This window comes from Epinephelus moara, chromosome 17 (assembly GCF_006386435.1).
Source record: "Epinephelus moara isolate mb chromosome 17, YSFRI_EMoa_1.0, whole genome shotgun sequence".
In the NCBI taxonomy this organism is placed as follows: domain Eukaryota; kingdom Metazoa; phylum Chordata; class Actinopteri; order Perciformes; family Serranidae; genus Epinephelus; species Epinephelus moara.
The window spans coordinates 7,701,926-7,723,821 of NC_065522.1; the positions used below are offsets into that span (position 1 = coordinate 7,701,926).

Consider the following 21,896-nt stretch of genomic DNA (forward strand, 5'->3'; position numbering starts at 1 on the left):
GAAAGCACAGGAAGAGGGGTACAATGTTGGATATGGAAACGGACAATAAATAGGGACACAGAAAGAGGCTAACTGCATGAAATACAGCAAGAGGAGGAAGAGAAGAAAATGGGAGAAGGGTGCACAAGATGGTGGAGGTGGGTGGGGGGTGTAATATATGAGGGGAATAAAACCCAGTGCGAGGAGCTGAGAATGAGTGGGAAAAAAGGAAGTTTGAGGAAGACGGAAAGAAAGAGGGATGAAGAGTCAGTGTGTATGAATGTGTGTCGTTAAGCGGATGGGCAGAGAAATATGTAAAGGCGATAAACGGGTGAAGGCCGCCATCCATCACTGTCAGAGAGAGGGATGAAGGAGGGACGAGTGGATTTGATTAGGGAAAGGGAGAGCTGTGTTAAAACTGAGTTTGTAAGGCGTCATCATCACGGTGGTGGGAGAAGCAGGTAGACAGCAGAGAGAGAGGGGGGGGGCATGGTTGAAGGATGGGAGTGAAAAGGTGACGAGGGAAAGAGTGAGAGGAGGAGGAAAGAGGTCACTGGTCAAGAGAATGGCAGTTAAGTTGTAAAGGATCGGCTGGGGACATATAACACAAGGCTGAAACTTTATTGGCCATCATAATGGTCTAAAAAATTTTATTTAGGCATTAAACTTCTATCAGAGGTCAGAAATTAAAAGCAAGAGTTAAGTGTGAGATAATGAGAAGCTGTAACAGAGCTGGATTAAGATGTTTCTCTCTTATCAGCGTGGTAGGGTGTCTTTTAACAGTGACTATGTTTACACACACAAAATATTCAATTTTTTGTTCTTATTCTGAAAAAGACAGTATTCCAACTAAGCTGTTTACATGCTCAGATTAACATGCCATGTCATTTATCTCGTCAAAGTATGGAAAATTGGAAGGGCTTGAGTCGCTTATGCCATTTTACTTCTTTCCGTCAACATAGGATTTTTACCACAAGTGACGAACCTGTTCTACCGTGTTTGAACACAGTCTCTCTTTTTCATTCCTTCAGCCACCTTCTTGAAAAGGTCAGCTTTACAATATTTCTGCATATCCAAAAATCTGCTAATATCCAAGTACAATCACAAAAATGATAATGATACTTGATAGTTTTCGATAGTAGGTGCTTCGGACATATTCTGGTCTAAAGCCCAGGTAATACGTCATAGTTTTTTAAGCCAGATATTGATGGGCAATGTTATGTTGGCCAAGAGCATAAACACTTTTCCTTTACATAAACTGTAACCAAAACACTGAGCTGACATACACAACAATACAGGTTTTGTCGATCGAGCTCTTTTTAGATCAATACCAAAGAAGTATGTGTTCCTTACCCAGCCCTACTGACCAGTCGCCAATTTTTTTATGTACTTTTTCTCCATGTAACATTACAAAGATGGACAAAAATCAAAAAGAAAATGATTCAGTCATGTCTGTTTTGGGTCTGAGGCTTTAGTAGTCACGTTTTAGTGAGAAGTATGAAGTACAGAAGCTTTCAGACACAAGTACCATATAATCCTAGTCTTTTTGTCGAGTTTGTGCCTCTCAAAAAAGGGAAAAATCTACAAATGTCAGTCATTAAGTGCTTGACGTGTAGTTCTTTTTCAATCTGTACAGTCATCTGTTTTTTTCCAGCCGTATAGGTAGGGGGTATTGATGGAAAAAGCTTACAGAACCCCTGAGGTAAATAGCAGGAGTGAGGGAAGAGAAATGGGAAATCAGAGAAAAGAACTGAAGTGCATTCTCTTTAAAATAAAAGGACTGCAGTCTCCTCACGGCGGGGATCCAAAATAATACAGTTCTTCTGAAATACTCCACTCAACTAATTCCTCCCAAACCTCTATGTTGTTTTTGAGAGAGAAAAAGAAACAGCTTGTGTATCTGTGTGTGTGGAGAGCAAGTGTCTGTGTATCAGCATGTGTATACCCATCTGTATGCACCACCCTCCCTGACTAAATCCTGTTGGAATCCATCCTATTTGGAAGATTTTGATAATTGTTTCTATTCCTGGAACATTGCACAGTCAGATTTTTTAATGTTTTTGTTTGGTTTAGGTTTTTTTACACCTTTGGAAAACTTCCACTTCTGCATCAGTTTAGGAATTAAATGCTTATATAAAGACCTTGTTTTTGTCTCACTGATGCACATTTCACAGCTCTTGCATGAAGACTATAAAAGCTCCAGTTTTTGGCGATTTTCTGCAGCAGTCTGAAAATCAAACGTTCACTCTTTACGTCCAGAAAATTGACTTTCGGAGACATGAGCGTTTCATCAGAGCTGAGTGAAATTGTAGCAAAGTGCTTTTGGCTACCGCACCTTATCTTATAAGAAGTTCTTAAAAGTATCTATAATCTTTTAACATGGCAACACTTCAGAGGACGCAAGCCACTCTACAGTTGGGAGTTAAACGTAATAATATTGGTGGGGGCTTTAAAGTTCGGCTTTTTAAAGGCTGCCACACTTCGCATCTACTTCGCGCAGATAAGCAACCCAGTCTTTAATGAACTTCGAAAGCTCTGTTAGAAATTAAAGTTTAAAAAGTCAAAGTTGAGAAACCAATATTACCTTGGACTCTTTTGAAGTATACGTGTTTTTAGAGGCCAGACCTGCTCTCTCTGATGTGTAGAAATGCAAGACTGCAAAAGTGCTTGCTGTTCTGAAAAACCAGGAGGCAGAGTTAACGCACTGCTCTGATTTACCACTGGCTGTGAACTGGTGAACCTTGAAGACTTGTGCAATGGTGGACAAGAAAATCTCAAGTAGTGAACCAGAGCATTAAGTAGGCCTTGCTTTCGTCTGCCTTATGAGTAGAGTAAAATTTTGAAGTCACCACTCACTTTTGTTCTGCTAGTTGGGGGTTCTGTGTCCACTGGTACGCCACCTCCATTCGTCTCAAATAATTTGGGGACTAGGAGGTCACCAGTGCTACAGTAGAGTACCATATTTGCTGTCAAGTAGTTGTCAACTTTCTATTTTCTTGCAAATAATATCTGTATCAGTGGAGACCAAGTGTGTAATTGCAGCCAGATAAAGGCTCTGTTGGTTTTCCCTTGTTGCATAGTCATGAGCGAATTTCTGATATTTATCTGGGCACTGCATCAGTAGTTATCATCATGAAGTTAAAACATAATGAAAACCTTATACAACTCATGAGATCCGTTGTACAAAAGCTTAAAACCCCATCTAACTACTAAGAAAATAAAGTAGGCTTTTGCATCTTAAAAGCATGTTCCACCAACTCTATGACCAAACAGCTCAAAAACTTTTCTAAGCAGTTCTGGTAACAGTGTTGTGTTATATCTGTGGTAGCCAATTTCCCCCTCCTCGCTGTTTTTTTTTTTTTTGTAATTTTGTTTCCTCCCTTTGGAAAGCCTGCACGACTGCACAGCTTGGGGATCAAATTTTCTGGGAGGTAAATTGAATTGGCAAACAGCAGAGGTGACAATGATTTTCTTTGGCACTTCGTTGGCTCATATCGTGCCAGGGAGCAGTCCTTACATGATCTGTTATGAAGCTCTTGTTTGAATTTTGAAGTTTTATCCACTACCTCGTCTTTACCTGCTCAGATCAGTATATGTATCCGTATTTATTGAAGTACGCTGGCACAGGCTGGTGTTGTTTGTGCCTTTTCTTTCACCGGGAAGGTACCTTGTAATGCTTCAATGTCACTGTGACTGCAAAGTGGGATCTCAGCATTATCTGTTTCTAAAGCCCCTTTGTAAACTGTAGTTTTATTCTATACATCTATAATAGTCAGATGGATACAGTTGAGCAGCCAAAATGACGGGAAGAGCTGAGCAAATGAGGGACATAAAGAGCTGAAAAAAGAAGCTCTGGCAGCACTGTAACACTGCCATACACCGCCTTTTTACTTGGAGAGGAATCATTTTTCATTGGTGGATCGCTGTCATATTGGTGCCAGTGAGGCAGCTCAATACTGCTCTGTTTTGATGCTCTTTTACTCCAGATGGCAATGGCACAGTTGCATCTGATTAAATTGCACAGTAACATGGTTTAAGATGGGGGCTGATAAAGCCTGTAATTAATAGCTGACAGTCTTTGTTTTTGCCACATGCTCGTCTTTTGATGCAGATTCCATATTGTGCCGAGTGTGGTAGCAAAATTAATCTTGGCATCTGTATGGTTTGGCACCCTGGATGTACTGTACACGCATGGTTTTCTTTTTTAAGTGGCTATAATCAGTATTTTTACAACAATATCAAATGAAAATGGGAAAGGGGTCACTCGTAATGACGATCCTACAGAGTTATCACCTGAATCTGCACCTTCCATCTGCTTTACAGAGCTTTTTTACAGAGCAACATTTTTGGCTACAGCAGGCAGCAGTTTTCAGCGAAAAAGCTCTGAAAGTCTCAGACACAGTTAGCCACTAGCTGGGGAACATAATGGAGCATTTAACAGCTAAAGAGCTTGATATTTCCCTCATGAGATAGTAGAGGTTGGAAGAGACCGAACTTGTATACTGCTATACTGTAAATCTGCAGGTTATTACAGAGTCGTGTTGACTAGTCAGACTTGAAAGAAAATAGCTATGGAATTGGTCCCATTCACGTCAATCCCACCTGTAAGTGTTTGGAGTCTGTCCCACTGTCTGCACCAGCCCATTTCAAACTGTGTCTGATTGGAAAATGAATGCTGCTTAAATTTTGTAATTATGCTCCTGTCCCGTTAAATGTGATACTGCCATAGCCTGCGGGTTTGGGCCCAGTTCCAAACACTTGGAGTATGAAGCATCTAATCTATTTGAGTCCAGTCTCACTAGATATTCTTCTGCAGTTCAGTGCTTTAGGGTTTGCGTCAATTGTATGTGAAGGGGTGGTAGCTGTGTGTGTTGGTGTTTGCAGTCATCGACGGGTCACCCAAGAGAAACTCTTCAGCTTGAACTCCCTCATTTTCTAATCCTCATTTTCTTCACACGCGTTGTCACCCTCAAACTTGCAGACATACAGATACTTAATGCGGTTCTGCTTGCACCCACAAATTTGCCTTTGCATGACACACATTATCACAAGTGTTGCAAAATAACTGACCTGCCACTCACCCTGAACATAATGCGCTTGCAGTTTTCTCTGTGCCTCTCCTCCTCTGTTCATCCCTTCTGTTTCTCTCATCCCTTCCTCCTCGTCCTCTCTCTGTCTTTCCAGCTCAACCTTTTTATCCACACACAAAGATAATTTCTTTCTCTCCATATGTTTCTCATTACCTCATCTCCTCGCTGTCTCTCAATCCTATCTTGTCCCTCTTCAATCTTTCATATCAGCCCTTTCCTGCAACCTGCAACCCTGCCTTATTTCCAGTGGATGATTGTGTGTGTTCTGTGCACCTGTGTATGTTTACATAGCTGAAGCTAATCAACAAAAAATTGCCAATCCTCCACAAACACCAGTCGACAGGCGACACACAAAACACACCCCTTCTGAGCTGTCAACATCCCCCGCCCAATCAGAAACCCTGCGGCGTCAATTATATGGACCCTGATTGGCTGACATGACAGGATGCAGCATGGTGGAAAAAAAAGATCGGTGTGTGTGTGCGTGTGTTTATATGTGCAAGTGGCAGATTGATGATTCAGCAGGGCTCCTAGCTTTCTAAGGGGAAATCCTGAGTAAAAGAACAATTACCCAATCAGTGCTCTGCATCCAGCACAGTGGGTCAGTGACATGCCAACCAGGCCTCTGAATCATAGTGATGGATGTATTGATTAATGCTGCAAACATATACAAACTATCTGTCTTCCTCTGTCTTCCTGTTCCTTTCTATTTCCTGCTTCGCCCTTGTGTTCATCGCCCTATCTCCCCCCCCTGTCTGAAACAGGCGGATGTTGGGCAGTCAGGGGATAAGAGGTGGCGTGTGGTTTGAAGGATTTTTGATGATTACTTGGTTGAGGCCTGTTAGTATCAAGCATGTTTGATCACAGAGGCTACCCTCAGCCATAATGAATCACAAACTGCACTGTAACTCACCACAAAGAGCTTTTTCTCCCTGATGTGAGACACTAATAAAGGCGAAACAACACTGCGTTGCAATGAGCCTGCAGGGGAAACTGGTTTCCCCTGAGTTTGTTTATTACTGCGTCTCATATTCTAATGCTTAGCGGTGCTGATACAGGCAGAAACCGCTCCATGCTTCGCTGTCAGACTTAGACTATATGTGTTGCCGTCTAAGTACGAGCTGGTGTTCTTCTGACAGTCATCACCCACGCTGCATTCTGCATCATGATTCACTTGAGCATCTACAACCTACCGCATCTGTTGAGCATAGTTGTAATGCAGACGAACACCTGTGAGTTTGCTAGTATGCTCGTATGCAGCTGTCTGAGAGGTGTTGCCAACATGCATAGCGGGTGCTCTTACAAACCGTCTTTGTAAGCTGATGGGTTTAGCAGTCTTGAAAATGTTCAGAAACTCACAGCTGAAGGTTTTATGTGACGCAACTGTCTAAAAGAAACTCAGATTACCGTCAAATGTCTTTTTGATCTCTGTAATCAGTCAATCAATCATAGAGAAAAAATGGCAACTTAATATCAGTTAGTGAACCTGACAGATTACTTGACATATTTTATTTGTCTTAGTGTGAAACTGCTGCTACTATCAGCTGAATATTTCCTGTTTTCAGTCTCTCTGATAGAAGGATTTGCTGCTTCGACAGTTCGTAATTACAAACTAAATATCTGTGGGTGTAGGCCTGTTAATCCATTCATTCATCTTCAGTAATTGCTTATAGTGTTAGGGGTCGCAGGGGGCTGGAACCTATCCCATCTAACATAGGGCTTACACATAGAGACAGACAACCATTCACACTCACACTCACACCTGTAGCCAATTTAAAGTCACCAGTTCACCTGATGTGCATGTCTTTGGATTGTGGGAGGAAACCGGAGAACCCGAAGACAAGTCATGCTGACTTCGTTTGAACCAGGAATCCACTTGCTGTGAGGCAACAATGCTAACCACTGTACCACCGTGCCGCCACAAATATTATTTTTCATGATTTTCTGACATTTTATTGACTCAGAGTTACTCTATTGACCCAGGACAAGCAATCAACAGATAAATTAATAATGAAGCTAATTAGTAGTTGCAGCCTTAGTGTGATAAATGCCACCCATCTGCTTCTCCATGAAGGTTAAACTAAATCCATTTCATCTTGCAGAGCTGAATAGGTTGTAGCTTTCGCTTGGATGGGGCACATAGCTGTTGGTGAGCACTTTTTCTGATGGGATTGAACACCTTGAAGTTTAGCGTATGTGTGTAAATCCATGCCCTCTTTTCCTTCTCCATCTCGAGGGCTTTTCCACAAAGCAGGATTAGCCAGTTAGCCTGATAACTTTAATAAGTGCTCTGTGAAATTTTGTTAGTGATTCCCAGTCTGCACAGCCAAGTATTTCTTAACGTGACATTCAAATTTAGTTTTATAGATTTATATCAGCGTTACCGAGAGAGTGGAATAATCTTTCACAGATATGTGGCTAACTTTCTAATCCTGATTTTGTGAAATTCCCTGCAAAGGCTCATGGGTCCTTAAATCAGTATTGGTTCAAGATATTTCCTAAACCTACAGATACCTTCATCTTTCATATCCTCCACTCATCCCTCTTTTCTTCTTCATGCTCTCTTTCATCCCTCATTTCCCACTTGTGTCTCCCCCCTAGTCACACAATTTCACATTTGGCTCTCCCCCATTTCCCCTCCCTCCCCAAAACCATCCCTCCGTCTGTCTCCAGCGGTTGCCGTGGTTACAGTTTGTTCTGCTCATCAGGCGCCTGCTGTGCCTAAACAGACTGTCAACAGTTTAATTACTCATCCTCTCATCCTTCTATCCTTCCTTTACTTCTGTACTACGCTCCTGCTTGTTGCTTCCACCTCTGACTGGGCAGCCTCTTAGTCACTCGTCCTGTCTGTGACAAACTCTTTATCTCTCCTCTCATCATGTTCGTCTTCCATCCTTTTACTTTTTATTCCTCTCCCGTCCCTCTTTCCTACTATGTTTGACTGCTAACAGTCTAATTACTCATCACTCTAACACATTACAGTTTAATTCCATTCATTCATCCTCCCCTCCATCTCTCTATCCACCCATCCCTCGTCCTCAGTATGTCTGTGCTTTATTAGCGTAGTTTTCTTTATCAGACATTGTTATTCCTCTATTCCCTTATCCCCACCCCCTCTTATCATCTACCTCTCAAGTGTCATCACTCGGCTTTTCATTCTTCATTACTCAGTCTCTCTCCATCCTCTGAGTGTTCCTCCCTATCTTAAACAGCCAGTCTTGTAATTACTCCTCTTCATCACGCTATCGTTCCATACCTCTCCGTCCATCATCTACCACCCGTTTTCTCAGCTGTTGACAGCAGCCTGATGTCTCATCCTTTGATCCTCCCTCCCTTCCTTAACAGCCCAGCCTTTCACTTCTCTCCCTCAGCCATTTGTCATTCACTCGTCCATCCGTTCATCCATCAAGTGCCACCTTCCTGACATTGACCACGTCTCCCTTGTTTCAGGGTTTCAAATCTTCCACTTCTCGCCTTGATTGAAAGCTGGTTGAAACAGAGGGGTGTGTGACATCCTACATCCATCATTCATCATCATATTTGATGTCTTTTTATGCATCTGTCCTTCTCTGTTTCATGTAATTATATCCCTGTTATCACCTCCCTTGTGACTTTTTATTCCTTAATTGACCATGATCAAGCCTTCCCACCAACAGCTAGTTCTCTGCATGGAAGCTGTGTGTATTGGTATGCATCATATTGTTTTTTAAACTCTAAACAAACAAAAAATACAAGTGCAAAAGTGTAAGAAATGGATTAGACGATGTGTTTGTCTGCTTTAAAGTAAACCATGAAAGCTAGTATGTCAGACAAACTAGCTTTTTACAGTTAGTAGTGACCTAACCCAGCTTTACTTCCAAGGCTAGCAGCATTGCACGATACAGTTTTTTGTTGTTTTAAAAAAAAAGCTCAGCTAACATCCTGTCCTAATAAAGTTTAGGGTAACGTTTAGAGCTGCATGTGAGAACAATTTGCTCAACTTAGTCTGTTAGCCAGAGATCATGTACATAATCATCAAGTGCAAATGAAAAGTCCTTTTGCAGGATTCTATCTGTAAACAAAACAGCTACAAACACTAGAAAGTCAGCTTGAGACCACGTTTCAACCAACTCAAGGTGCTAACATTAGCTCAATTAGCTTGCTAGCTCATCAAAAATGCCATTGTCAGTTGTTAGAGTTTAAAATCAGCGGTTGCTGGCTAGAAATGCGAACCCTGCTTTTGTCTACTTCTGTCTAAATCAAGGACCCATTGTTTAAAATGTAAGAATTTCATTGGTAAATTAGCTCCCTGTAAGCTGCATAGGTGCCATGTGTGAACTGAAAGTTTGACTGGCATAGTCACAATGACTAAAGGAGGAGTGACCTAGTAAATTCATTGATCTGCTTTTTTTTTTTTTTTTTTTTTACTCCCTTTCAATAAGTGGTACATTGCCTGACATTTTTTTCTCTCTTCCTTCATTCACTTGCCAGTCTGCTCGTGTTGGCAAGGCTCCTACTTTGAACAGTGAGCATCCCATCTGTTCATGCATCTCCCTTAGCGTAGCCTCAGAGTGACGGACACCCGTGGTAACAACGAGCCACACCGAGCATTGACAAGATAATTCATAGAACATTCTTTTATTCTGCCTCTATTTCACTGTCTGAACCACATGACACTTACCTGCTCCGTATTCTTATGACTATCACTAGCAGGAGAGCAAATCCAATTATAGAATTATGATTTGGTTAATGGATATCAAAAGGCCTCTTTGTTAGACTTACAAAAAAAGATTTAGTTATCATCTTTTCAGAATAAGAGCTGCCCTGTTCAAAGCAAGAGTCAAAATTGCTGCAAACAATCAACAGAGCAAACAATGAGTCCTGTCTGAGTTATTCATAACACTTATTGTTCATAAAAATAGTTCCACATGTGGGGTTTTGTTTTTAAGACGAATCTCTTTTGTTTCCATGGTAATTAGTGTTCCTCAAAGGTAGAATTTCATTTTTCCCCCAAGTCGTGCTTCATAATTGGCACGTCTATTACATGGAAAAGCCCCATGGTACACCATATTCCCCTTGTAGTTATATCTCTAAATAGCTCATTACGGGTGTTAGTGATCTTTTACAGACTTTTTGGGGTCATGTAAGACTAATTGTAGCCAATGGTATAACAGTGGAAGGCTCCATAATGATGGCCATCTGTCACTTCTAATTATTTCTTTCTCATCCATCTTTCTATTTTTATCTCCCTACGGTAAATCGCCATTAATTTATCATTTTAGCCTGACTGTGCCTCTTTTTAACCTTTTTTTATTATCTTGTCATTCATCACTCTTAAAGACTTCATGTTTATCTCACTTATGATTTAATCAATCAACTCTTCAGGCTTTTATTTTCTTCTTAATGTCATTTCCTGCTCCTGAAACACTTTGTCTTAATCTTTTCTATTATACTCTCCTCTTCATCAATCCATTTGTCTTTCTCAGCTGCCAGGAGCCCCTCATCATTTCACTCCTTCTTTTCTGATCTACTTTTTTCCGGGCTCGTTTCCTTGTCACTTGAAGAAGTCAGTCACTGTTTCTCACTTCTCCTCTCCTTACTGCAATCCTTTAATCTGACCTCTCTTAGTCCTCAGTGCCCCTAGTGCCCACCCTTCCCCTTCCCATCTCCCTCCCTCTTGCACTTTCTCTCTCCTCCCATCTCCATTTCTTTCTCATCGCCCTCTTATCCTCCCATATATCCACTCAGTCAGTCTGATCTCCTGTGTCAGTGTGCCAAATCTGTGTATGTGTGCCCGCGCTCAGACACAGCTTACGTAAAAAGCCTCCAACTAAGGGAGGTTAGACCACCACAACACGAACACTCTCAGCCCAGCATCCACACACTCTTACCATGATACACACACAGACGCACACACGACACGCCAGGTGAGATTACATAAAGGCAAGGTGATGAAAGCCAAGCTAAAACGCACCTAGCGAGTAATCTGATACAGGACAGCTGGCTGACACTCACACACAGAAACACACACAGAAAGAGAGAGATTCTCAGTGTGGTAGGGGTATGTAGAGCAAAAAATAACAGAGGCGGGACTTGGAGGATTAAAATAGAAGGATAAGAAAAGAAAAGCATACAATCATCCATGCCATGTGGGGGAGTTGAGTGTGTATTCTACTCTGACCTTTGCCTCTCGTGTATTTGTTGTTATGAATGCTCATCTGTTCATTATTTATAGGCCTGAGTGTGTGTTTGTGTGTGTGTGTGAGAGAACACCGAGTTCCCTGTCCAGTGAGTGCTGGTGTTCACCGCATTGATGTGCTCAATGATTCAGCACAAGAGAGCTAACCATGCAAACATGAGTTCACCTTTACCGGGCCAATATATGCCAACAGTTTTTGTGTGTGTCTGTCAGAGTGTGTGTGTATTTGAAACTGCATGAACGTTACCTTTTCCGTCTGTGCGGCTCTATAATCCAAATCAGCTCCACATGTTATCCAGGTTTATGTGTGTGTGTGTGTTTGTTTGTGTTTGTGTGTATGTGTGTGAGTGTTAAGCACAGATCTCGCCCCAGGTGTTTCTCCTCGTGGTGGGCCAGTGGGGGGAGGTGGGGAAGGATTGGGGGGGGCTTATTGTGTGTTTGTGCTGAAACCTGTCCTACTCCCCTTCACACACAGATGCCCCCACACACATCAAAAGGAGGCGGATGTAGGTCAGTGTCAGAAAACCAGAGAGTTGCAGAAATTCCAATCCCACAATATCCTCTTAGGCTTCTATAGATGAAGAAAACCTGGAAAATCCTGAATTACTCGCTCAATCCTGGTGTGGTATTCCGAAATAGAGACCTCAGTTTGAGAAGAAATCCAAGAATCCACTTCGCTTGAAATCCTATTTATGGTGTTTTCATATGATTTCCTCATGGCCGTATTCAACTTCTCTCTATATGTGGAGCAGTTCAGTCAACAGAGAATAGGAATCCTGGAGTCAGTAGCGATCTTCACCTCCCCTCCTCACCCCCTTCCTCCTCCTCCTTCCTCCCCACCTTCTCTCGCTCCCTCTCTCCTTTTCTATTCCTCCCCCCTCACTCATACATCCCCATTGCGTCTTATTTGTTCATCTGGCTCTGTGGCTGTCTTCTATTGCTTCATTCTTTTACACATTCAGTCCCCCCCCCCTCCGCTTTCTCTCATCCCCCACTTCCCGGAGTGATTTCCAGGGTGTGTCACTGGGGCTCTCTGCACTCTACGCGGTGTGATCCGCGTTTGTTCTCCCACATTGAATTACTTGTTCATTGATGACCTTGGAGGGCGGTGCAGAGAGTGGAGGTTTGGGAGTAAGCCGGAGAGATGGAGGGCTGCTTAGAGACCTGCAAAAGAGAAACATAGTAGAGTGTGAAGAGAATGAACTGTGTGCACCCTACATGTGTTCCATTAATGCTGTCTTTACCCTCCGTGTGTGCACTCACATAAATCACACAAACATTGGATTGAGTCCATTTTCACTTTTTTGTCTCATCGTTCTTTCTCTCCTCCACCCTCCTGACCTTCTCCTCCCCCCCAGATATCCACATCCATCCCCCTTCCCACGACTTGTGCCGTCGATCATTCACTCCTCCCATATGGTTTCTTTAAACCCACCTTCCCCACTTTGCCACCCCGAATATTTTTCCTCTCTGCCCCCCTCCGCCTCACACCTGTCTGTCAGAGAGAATCAATAGTTCTGAGACCCTCTTAATGCCTCTCAGCAGGCTGCGCTGGCTTGTTCTTGCTCACACAAACACACTCAGGAGCACATGCACACACACAGTCATGCAGTGCATTCACGCATGCTTGAACACACACCACCACCACCACCGTCGCCACCACCACCACGCACACATCCACTAAGTAGTCATGCAGTGATACTCTCCTGCAAGCACACGCAGCCTCTGCATCCCTCTCTCACTCAGTCTCTCTCTCTCACACACACACACACACACACACACACACACACACATATACACACTCTAATGAAACAACTGGGCTATTGATCAGCGCCATGAATGTCAGACAGTTCAGAAGTCTGCCTCCTCCTCTCCACTCTCTGGCCTGTCAATCAAACTCCAAAAGCCGACACCTTTAAGAAGACAATCTCATTATCTTGCTCTAAAGCTGTGCACTCACTCTGTTTGTGTGTGTTTCTTTGTCGGAGTGTTCCTCAGAGTGTGTGTATGTACATTAGTGCAGCAGCTACATATGTGCAGCCTCTCTGTCGGATTTATTTTCTTCACGAATTCAATTGAAAATCCTTTATTTTTTTCCCCTTTTCATTGCTGTTTATCTGCTTCTCCTCCTCCAGTGTAGACTTTGCCACTTCAAAAGCACCGTACAGCTAGTTGGTGTCTTTTATCCATTTTTTCTAGTCTTTTTCTGGTTCTTTCATCATGTCTTTTCCCGCTTTTTGCTCTGTGCTAGATGAAAAGGTGGAATTACTAACCTTGTTTTCCGAATCATTCCACCGCGACTCCTGGAACCGTCACATCTCCCTGTCTCCGCGGTTCTCTCTCTATCTCAGCTCCGTGGAAAAACACCCATCTCTCTCTCTCTCTCTCCTCTCTCTCCTCTCTATCTCTATCTCGCACTGTCTATCCCCCTCTCTCTTTCCCTCTCTCTCTCTCCTCCCGCTGGTCGTCCCCTCACTCGGTCTCGACAGCTGCAGCGCTCTGTCTGCCTCCTCTGTCTCTCTTCCGTCAGGCTGTAGGCTGATTGAATTTTAAGTCATGTTAATCCCACAGAACAGGTACTGAATGAAGGAGGGGACACTGCAAAAAAAGAAGGGAGAGCGAGAGAAAAAAAAAACAGAATGCAGGGAGTAAGCTGCCTTGTATTTTTAGAAATCTCCTCTTTCCTTCAGGGAGGGTTTTCTTCATCTTTTTTTTTTTTTCCTTTACTTGTCCTGCCTCCGCGCAGTCACTTCACTTCATCTATCCATTTTATCCTCTTGCTTTTTCCCGGAGTCTTTTGGCTTTCTTAGTCCTTATCGGGTGGAAAAGTGTGTGTGATTCCCAAGGAGGAGCAGAAGAGAGGACCGTGATCTGGCTCCGGCAGCAGCAAGCAACGGACTGAGAGAGAAAGAGAGAGAGCGAGCGCACGCAAGAGAGAGAGAGACAGAGAGAGAGAGAGGTGGAGGAGAGGGGTGGAGGAAGAAGGAAAGAAAAGAAGACAGATGGAATCCTGTAGGAGAAGGAAAAGGGGAGGTGAGGAGGGAAGGATGAAACAGAGGGAGAGGGTAGTAAAGAATATGGAGGGAAGTTATTGAAAGTAACAGAGTAAATTTACTCAAGTACTCCACTTGAGTCCAGTTTTGAGGTTCTTTGATCTTACTTGAAAATGTTTAATTTGTGCAGATGTTTACTATACAAATATTGTGCTTTTTGTTGTAGATTTACTATCCAACAGTATATAGTTGTAGCTCCACCATGACCAGCTTTAAAATGACAACACAGCTTAAAATGACAACACAGCTTATACTGTACATTAAAGCATAGGTATGGTAATATTCTGTGTGTTTGTTATTGTCGACAAATCCCATAAAAACACCAAAACAAACAATAACCTCCTTCCACTTAAGAAGTACTGCCGTTGTAGTCAGCACCTGATCTGCTTTATTCCTCTGTATCATTACTGTATTCCAGAAAACTATTGAAAACACATCAGTGAGCTACAACATTGCACTGGGTGACTACAATGATATGGGGTTTATTTAATGTCCCACATACACTGTCCTGGTGCTGTCAATACTCAGTAGCACACCAAATGTGGATTAAACTAACAAATCACCCCCAAATCAAAAATACTTGTTATATTTTTCCTCTTACCTGTAGTGCTTTTTATGAATCCAGATTGTTTTGGTGTGAGTTGCTGAGTGTTGGAGGTACTGGCTTTAGAAACATCTGCCTTCTCTCCAATACAATCAGAGCTTGCATTATTTTGAGGACTATTTTTTGGATTTTTGCAGCCTAGAATGGCTGATTTCATGATAGGTTTTCTGCAGTTGCAATGCATGTTGTGATGTTCAGAGGGGTTTTTTGTAGTGAAATTGCAGAGGCAAGTGAAAGTTGCAAAAACAGTTGTGATGTTATCACAGACTCTGAGCTTATTATTATGAGCATTCAGTGTTTCCCACAGAATTGGAATCTATATGTGACTTTGGTTGAAGGTAGCAGCTGATGATTGCCCATCAGCTGTTGCTGCCATTCAACATAGCGCTGAAGGACAGTCTTCGTAAGCTACTCACCTCCTGCTCTCTCTGCCTGGTTAGCACAAGCTAACACAGCACAATGTAATGTCATCACTACTCATTATATGTTGCAACTTGGACAGAAACCTCGCAGCTGTGATTAACATCCAGCACCAAACTACTAATCTCACACGGACACTGAAATGGTAAATCTGTTAATAATCGTTGGGTGATATTAGCTGTGTGATGCTAACAGTTAGCCCTGTCACTGTGTGTTCTGACTGTGTACCAGGCACAGAGGTCCGATCCCATAGCAGTAGTCTCATTATAAACACAGAGACAGAAAGGTGCTTAGCGAAGCCATACACTTCACTCAGCTCTACACTGAAATTAGATTTTACCTGTTTAAACAGTCAAATTTGCTGTAAAGTTGAGGTGACTGGACAAAACTACAAGGTCGCACAGAATTCATGGAGATTGGCTGAATTTGCATTAATTGTTGATGGCACTCTGCCTGTGGTGCTCAAAGTGCCAAAAAAATACATTTGAAAAACTCACCAGCAACATCTCTTTCCAGAAATCATGACCCATTGACTCCAAATTATCCACAGACCTGGTTGTGAGCAGTTTCATGTGGGAACTACTTTCTTTTGGGGCAAACTGTTGCTTTGAATGTGCAGTTGAAAATTGTTCCTTATAAATACACAGTTTGCTACACACACTACTATACACTGTCAATACTCCTGTTTGAGTAACATTTGCCAAAACTACTGTGCCTGCTGTTTAGGTTTTTGTGTGGGGGATATTACTGAGCCTTTTAAAATATAAATAAATAAATGAAAATAAAACTTTTGGAACAGTTTTTAAAGATTTATATCTGTCGTAGAGCCAAAATGGCTTGGGGATTCGTGCAGCAAAACAAAGCATAAGCATTGAGAAACAGACAAAAGCCTGGCTGGTTTTGGTCTTTTCATGGAAATTGTCGACAATAAGAAAAATAAACAATAAAGGGTTCAATAACAAATTAAAGGGATGACCTGTGCTCCACTATGAGAGAAAGAGTTTATGTCGAGTAAGTCATAAATAAAGGCATCGTCGTTGTGTCACACACAAAGTGATCAAATATGCATCAATTATAAAAACCTGTTAATGTATAATACTTTAACCCTCATCAAAAGGCCATTCTGCACATTCCATAATTGTACTTCTAATACTTTAAGTACATTTTGTGATAATACTTTACTTTTACCCAAGTAACATTTTTAGTGCAGACCTTTACCTGTAAGAGTATTTTTACACATTGAGTTTACTACTTTTGCTTAAGTGAAGGATCCAAGTACATGTTCTGCACAGATGGAGAGCTGGGGGAGAGTCAGAGGAAGGAGAGATGGAGGAAGAGCAGGAGATAAAAGTCGGCTGGTATGACAAGGGGAAGCGGCGCTCTCAGCGCCTCAAGCAACTCTGGGTCAGACGGGGATGAGAGGGGGAGCAAAGACGGATGATTAAGAGAGAGTGAGCACATGATGTGAGGAAAGAGAGGTAGAGAAGAGAGAGGAGGCCGAGGATCTCTGGGGCGTAAGGGAGATAAGTGAGGAAGAGAGGGGTTAGTGGGGGATAGAAGGGAGGAGTGGATGGAACGATAGCATGGTGATAGGAACAAGTGTAGCTGATACGACTTCAAACGGTGGTCGAGCGCTTGATTTCCCCACCGCGTGCTGATGGCTGCTGGAAATAGGCGTTTAATGGATACTGGCTGTGGGTGCTAGCGTGTGCGTCAGTGTGTGTCCTATTACTGAGGCAGAACCTCTAACGTTGAAGATATTGGATGCTGGAATTAAGTCGTTTCCAACATTCATGCAAGTGCAGGTCCGTTTCGTCAACAAAATCACACACTGGAGATGAAGCATCAGAATGATGGGAATGGAAGATGGTTGAAAAAGAGATTTGGTTGTGTTATGGATGAATTGGTTTTTCATGTATCACAATTTGCACTCGTTTTTGTCCTTCATTCAATTGTTGATCTTCTAAATATTTATCAATCCGTGCCCCTCCTCGTCTATCCTTACCTTTGAAGTATTTCCCTCTCATCCCACTTTCACGCATCTCCATGTTTCTTTCTTGAATTTATTTTTATCCTTTGCTTTCCCCTCTTTACTCTAACTCATTTTTTTTGTCCAGCTGTGGGCCAGTGTATTTTTAACCTAGTAAGCCAGACCTCCCTCAAAGCAAGGTCCAGCAAGGAGAAGTTTGATATATCATTTCACCCCGAACGTATCCCGTTTACTGCGTGCTGCTTTATGGCTCGTTGATTTTCAATTAATCAAACCTCTAGTGGTTTGGCACCCAGTCCTCTCATCAGGGAAAGTGACCTTGCTGAATGAAATAAACTAACACGACCTACTGCTGGGTGATGGATGAAGTGAGTTCACCAGTCAGGAGAAAATCTCATTACTGACTGGCTTGTTAGTTATAAGGAATGTATCCACCACTTTAATACAGGGCAACTCACAGTCAGTTTACTTGTGGATATGATTACATTTTTATGAAATGCAAGCAGCCATGAATCTGAAGGGCGAATGTCAAAGATTTTGTGCCCTTAGAACACTTCCTGTGAGCACAGATCAATCGTGTTAAAGTCAAGCGCACAGGGAAAGGTCTTTTTTAGTCTCCCTAGGACTGAGAACTAAGCAGAGAGATTGGCAGGATCTTTTTTAGTTCATTCTGAGTAATTCTGCACTTAATCAGAAGGAGGGCAGACCTGTTCTGGTTCGGTCAGGCCAAATTAGCCCTCAAAGTGAAAACTGTTGCAGGGGAGTCGGCCTACTGACCCCGAGCTGAGCGGATCCATCCACTCCTTTTTTTTTTTTTTATATATATTGCAAATTGGTTCAGTGGTCAACAAAATATCTGGAAATATCTCGAAGTCAAGTATTTATGTGGCTCATTTAGGTGCATGCTAACACTTCAGCAGATGGCATTTGTTTTGATAACTGAATCTGCTTTGAAGTGAGTTTACACCACATGGTATCTTAGATATCCATATGTTTCTTTAACATAATCAGGCTTTAGTATGACCCTCAGTATTTGGACATTCACACTGTTTTTCTCTATACTCCAGTACACTGGAAATGAATGCAATAATGACCATGAGGCTTCAGTTGTCTTTTCAGAAGAGATGTGAATAGTATACTAGATGTGAACATAGACTGTTTGAAATAATGGACATAGCTTGGTTTGTGGACTCCCATTTTGGGGCTTTGAGTTTGGCATTTTGCCTGTTGCCATCTTGAATTTTTGGAGCCAGAAATCACTATATTAGCACAAGAAGGTGGAGTTGCGGGGGAGTGAGGGTTAGGGTTGTCGTAACTACTAAAATTAACTAAAGAGACCAAAACTGTTTTTGGTACCAGGCTATAAATATGTTTATTTCTTCTGTAAGGTTGGGCATTTTAATATGAGTGTCTATGGAGATATACTTTGTTTTGGAGCCAGCCTCTAGTGGCCATTTGATGAACTGCAGTTTCAGGTACTTCCCCCATTGACTTCATCTCTAAGCCTCGGAGGTTGCTGCTTGGATGTGAACACTCAAACACCAAGCTGAGGTCCAGCTACCTCAAAATATTCTCTAGGAGTATTTGTAACCTCTGGTAGTGCTATGGAGCAGTTTTTCCATGAGAGGGTGCTAGTTTTGCTTGTCTCTTGCGCATGCAGGAGCATGCATTTGACCCGACTTACAGTCCTGCTAATGTTTCCAAGCTATTCCACTGATCCACAGGTGGCAGTAATGCAGCCACATGCTGGCAAAGGCAAAGAAACGTGGATGTAAACTATGCAGTATACCTATAAATCTGCTTTGCAAATGTTCTATGAGTAAGGAAATGTATCCAAAACATTTGTTAGACCTCGAGGATACACACAACACACTTTGGTAACAGTGAATGTAAACGTAACTGTTGTTTGTTTACAGAAGAGTCCACAGGGCACCTTTTAGTCTCATAGTCATTGCCTCATTTTAAATCCATTGTGCTGGAGTCAACTGTGGGAATACTTAACAGATTCCTTGGCCACATTTTACTTTACTTTTAAGACTGGAAAGAAAACAGCTGAAGTTGTATTTTTCTGAATGTTGCAACAAGCAGAAAGCAGACAGGTAGTACAGAAAAGTGTGCAGCGGAAGAACATGTCCTTGCCAGCAGCAAGAATGTATATGTGTGTGTGTGCATATGTGTGTGTGAGAGAGGAACAGAGAGGACACTTTTTTCACTAGATGGTTGAGATTTTGAGGAATTTGTATCTTTTCGTTGAGCTACAATTACTCCTCTCCTCCACTTAATGTCTGTCTGTCATTTGGCTGGTTTGTCATCAAGTGAGTGATTTTTTTTTTTCTTGTGCAAATGAGTCACTGAGTTTGTGTAACACAGTGGCTAAATATAACAATAACAAATGTACTCAGTTAGCACCTGTGCACACATACAAGTCACCCATTTTCATCAGTGTATCGAATGCTTCCATTCACACACACACCCCCACACATGAACTTCACAGATGGACACACATGGAACATACATTTCGCATCTCTTTGCAAGCAACACACAACACTCACACACACACACACAGAGCATGATTGAACGTAAACACTCACTCAGAGACTGGCATGATTGCATGATTGCGCACACGGTAATATCAAACAAATCAGGACACAGCCGGCACAGTTAGACACACACCTCTTGCAAGGCTAAATGAAAGAACACACACACACACACAGACCCGCACTTGCTCAGCTGTGATGTCAGGGGTAAATGGTGTGGAGGTTTAGATCGAAGGGCAGATCCCCCTCTATTTGTCTCAATCTAGCGATAATGAGAGACAAGGACAGACTCACACAGTCACACACACAACAGCCACACAACCCCGCCTTCTAATTTTGCTCTTGAAGCCATTTGCACGTCACTGTGCTTTTATTTCTTTCCTCTGCATTAGTAATAGTGTCTCCAAATGATTTCCCGGTTACTGCTGGCAGACCGTTTTGCCAGCTATCGGCAGCAGTCAATGAAGTACGACAAAAACACGCTGGATTTCATTTGTCTGTATTGCTTTAAGTGTAAAACCTTGACAAATACACTCAGATGCAAAGACACTGGGCTGAAATGACTTCAGGGATATGTTGGTTAGAGGAAAAGAATCAAACATGCAAGCTGAACGTTTCCAAGCGTAAGTTGCTTTAATGCATTATGTGCTGCTGGAATTTACAGTGCAAATAACAAACAATGGATAAAAAGCAACTAATAAAACTTTTTTTGTGTGTGTGGGGTTACACAAATGGGTCTGTACAGAAAGGCAATGGGCTGTGCAGAAAAAAAAGGCTGTTAAATGTTGAAATACAAAGCTGGGAGGTGCAAATGAAAAGATTGCAAATTAGATTTTGTTGATTGTTTCCCCCTGAAATAAGCAGCAGTTTCTTGGCATTAGTTCTGTTAGAAATGCAGGGATGTGTGTCTGTGTGTGTATCACAAAAAGAAGCAGAGTACATTGACAAATTTACATGCATATAATTATCAGATTATAGCTTATAATCAGCGCGAAGAACTAGTCCAATGATTCTTTTATGGACTGCATATTAAACTGTTCCAATAATAACCCTGTTTCTATGCTACAATGCACCGTGTTTTTTTCCCCTGTCATCATAATGCTATGGTTCACCCTGGCTATCTTTGTTTGAACACTGCAGCAAAACTCTGCTTGGGGTTGTTCTTTTAACATTATCCAGCATACTGAGATGTTTTCCCCAAAGAAAGATGTGCCACTCTGTCATTGTAAATTGCACACGGAGCACCGAAAAGTTTGTTTGTAGCCTAGAGATTGCTCCTCAAGACAATGCAGTGGAAGAGCGGAGTCAAGTGTCTCACCAGCTGACATCCCTGGCATGTGTCATCAAGCAGTTGGAGTGCCATGTGTTGCAAAATTGCTGTTAAAACTCCAGCAGAGAGTCATAGCTGGATTAAGGTGTTTACATGACTAAAATGCCCTTAAATAATGCATCTAAAATAGCACCTCACTTGCTGTTATTAAGCTTATTCTAACTATGAGAATAATTGCATTAACAGAATCAGAGCGTGTTGTTTTCATGGGCTCCACCTCAGTCACATTACTACTTTAATCGCATTATGATTGGATTATGGGCTGCGCGAGTAAACATAGCTAATAGACCTTTCTCACAGTGGGACATTTTTGACTTGTTAAATGCAGGTGTAACTAATAACATTAATAAATGACTGCTTTCAGTTTAGGTGTGCCAGAGCCTCTCTGTTGCTCACTGGCATAGCTTACTGGCACGACGCACTGGACCGTCATTAAATAGAGCGGCCATTTCAGCACCACGGTCAGCGCATATGAGCTGTACACACTGCCTCATGATAAGAGCGCACACAGAGTAGTAGGAGGAGGAGCAGGCGTCCTGATCAGATGTGAAAACCTATAAATACTGCGTAGAAAATCACAGGCAGCCATGATAAGGCTATAAATATATTCAAATAAATAATGCATGATGTTCTGTGCGGAGAAAATCTTGACAGTAATAGTACATTCTGTAAATAAGAGGCGGATATTAGTCATGTGGTGTTCTGGGCTCCCCTG

The 21,896-nt window shown here is 42.2% G+C and overlaps 2 protein-coding genes across 2 annotated transcripts in view; one reads left to right on the forward strand and one right to left on the reverse strand.

Annotated features, from left to right (window-relative positions):
- Positions 1-11,626, reverse strand: part of LOC126404556 (leucine-rich repeat and fibronectin type-III domain-containing protein 4) — a 38,716-nt gene extending 27,090 nt beyond the window's left edge. Inside the window, exon 1 of the mRNA XM_050067844.1 lies at positions 11,495-11,626. The gene's annotated coding sequence lies outside the window, so the exon portion shown is untranslated. The remainder of the gene's footprint in view (positions 1-11,494) is intronic.
- pcxb (pyruvate carboxylase b) overlaps positions 1-21,896 on the forward strand; it is a 345,950-nt gene that overhangs the window by 228,098 nt on the left and 95,956 nt on the right. The window lies entirely within an intron of this gene.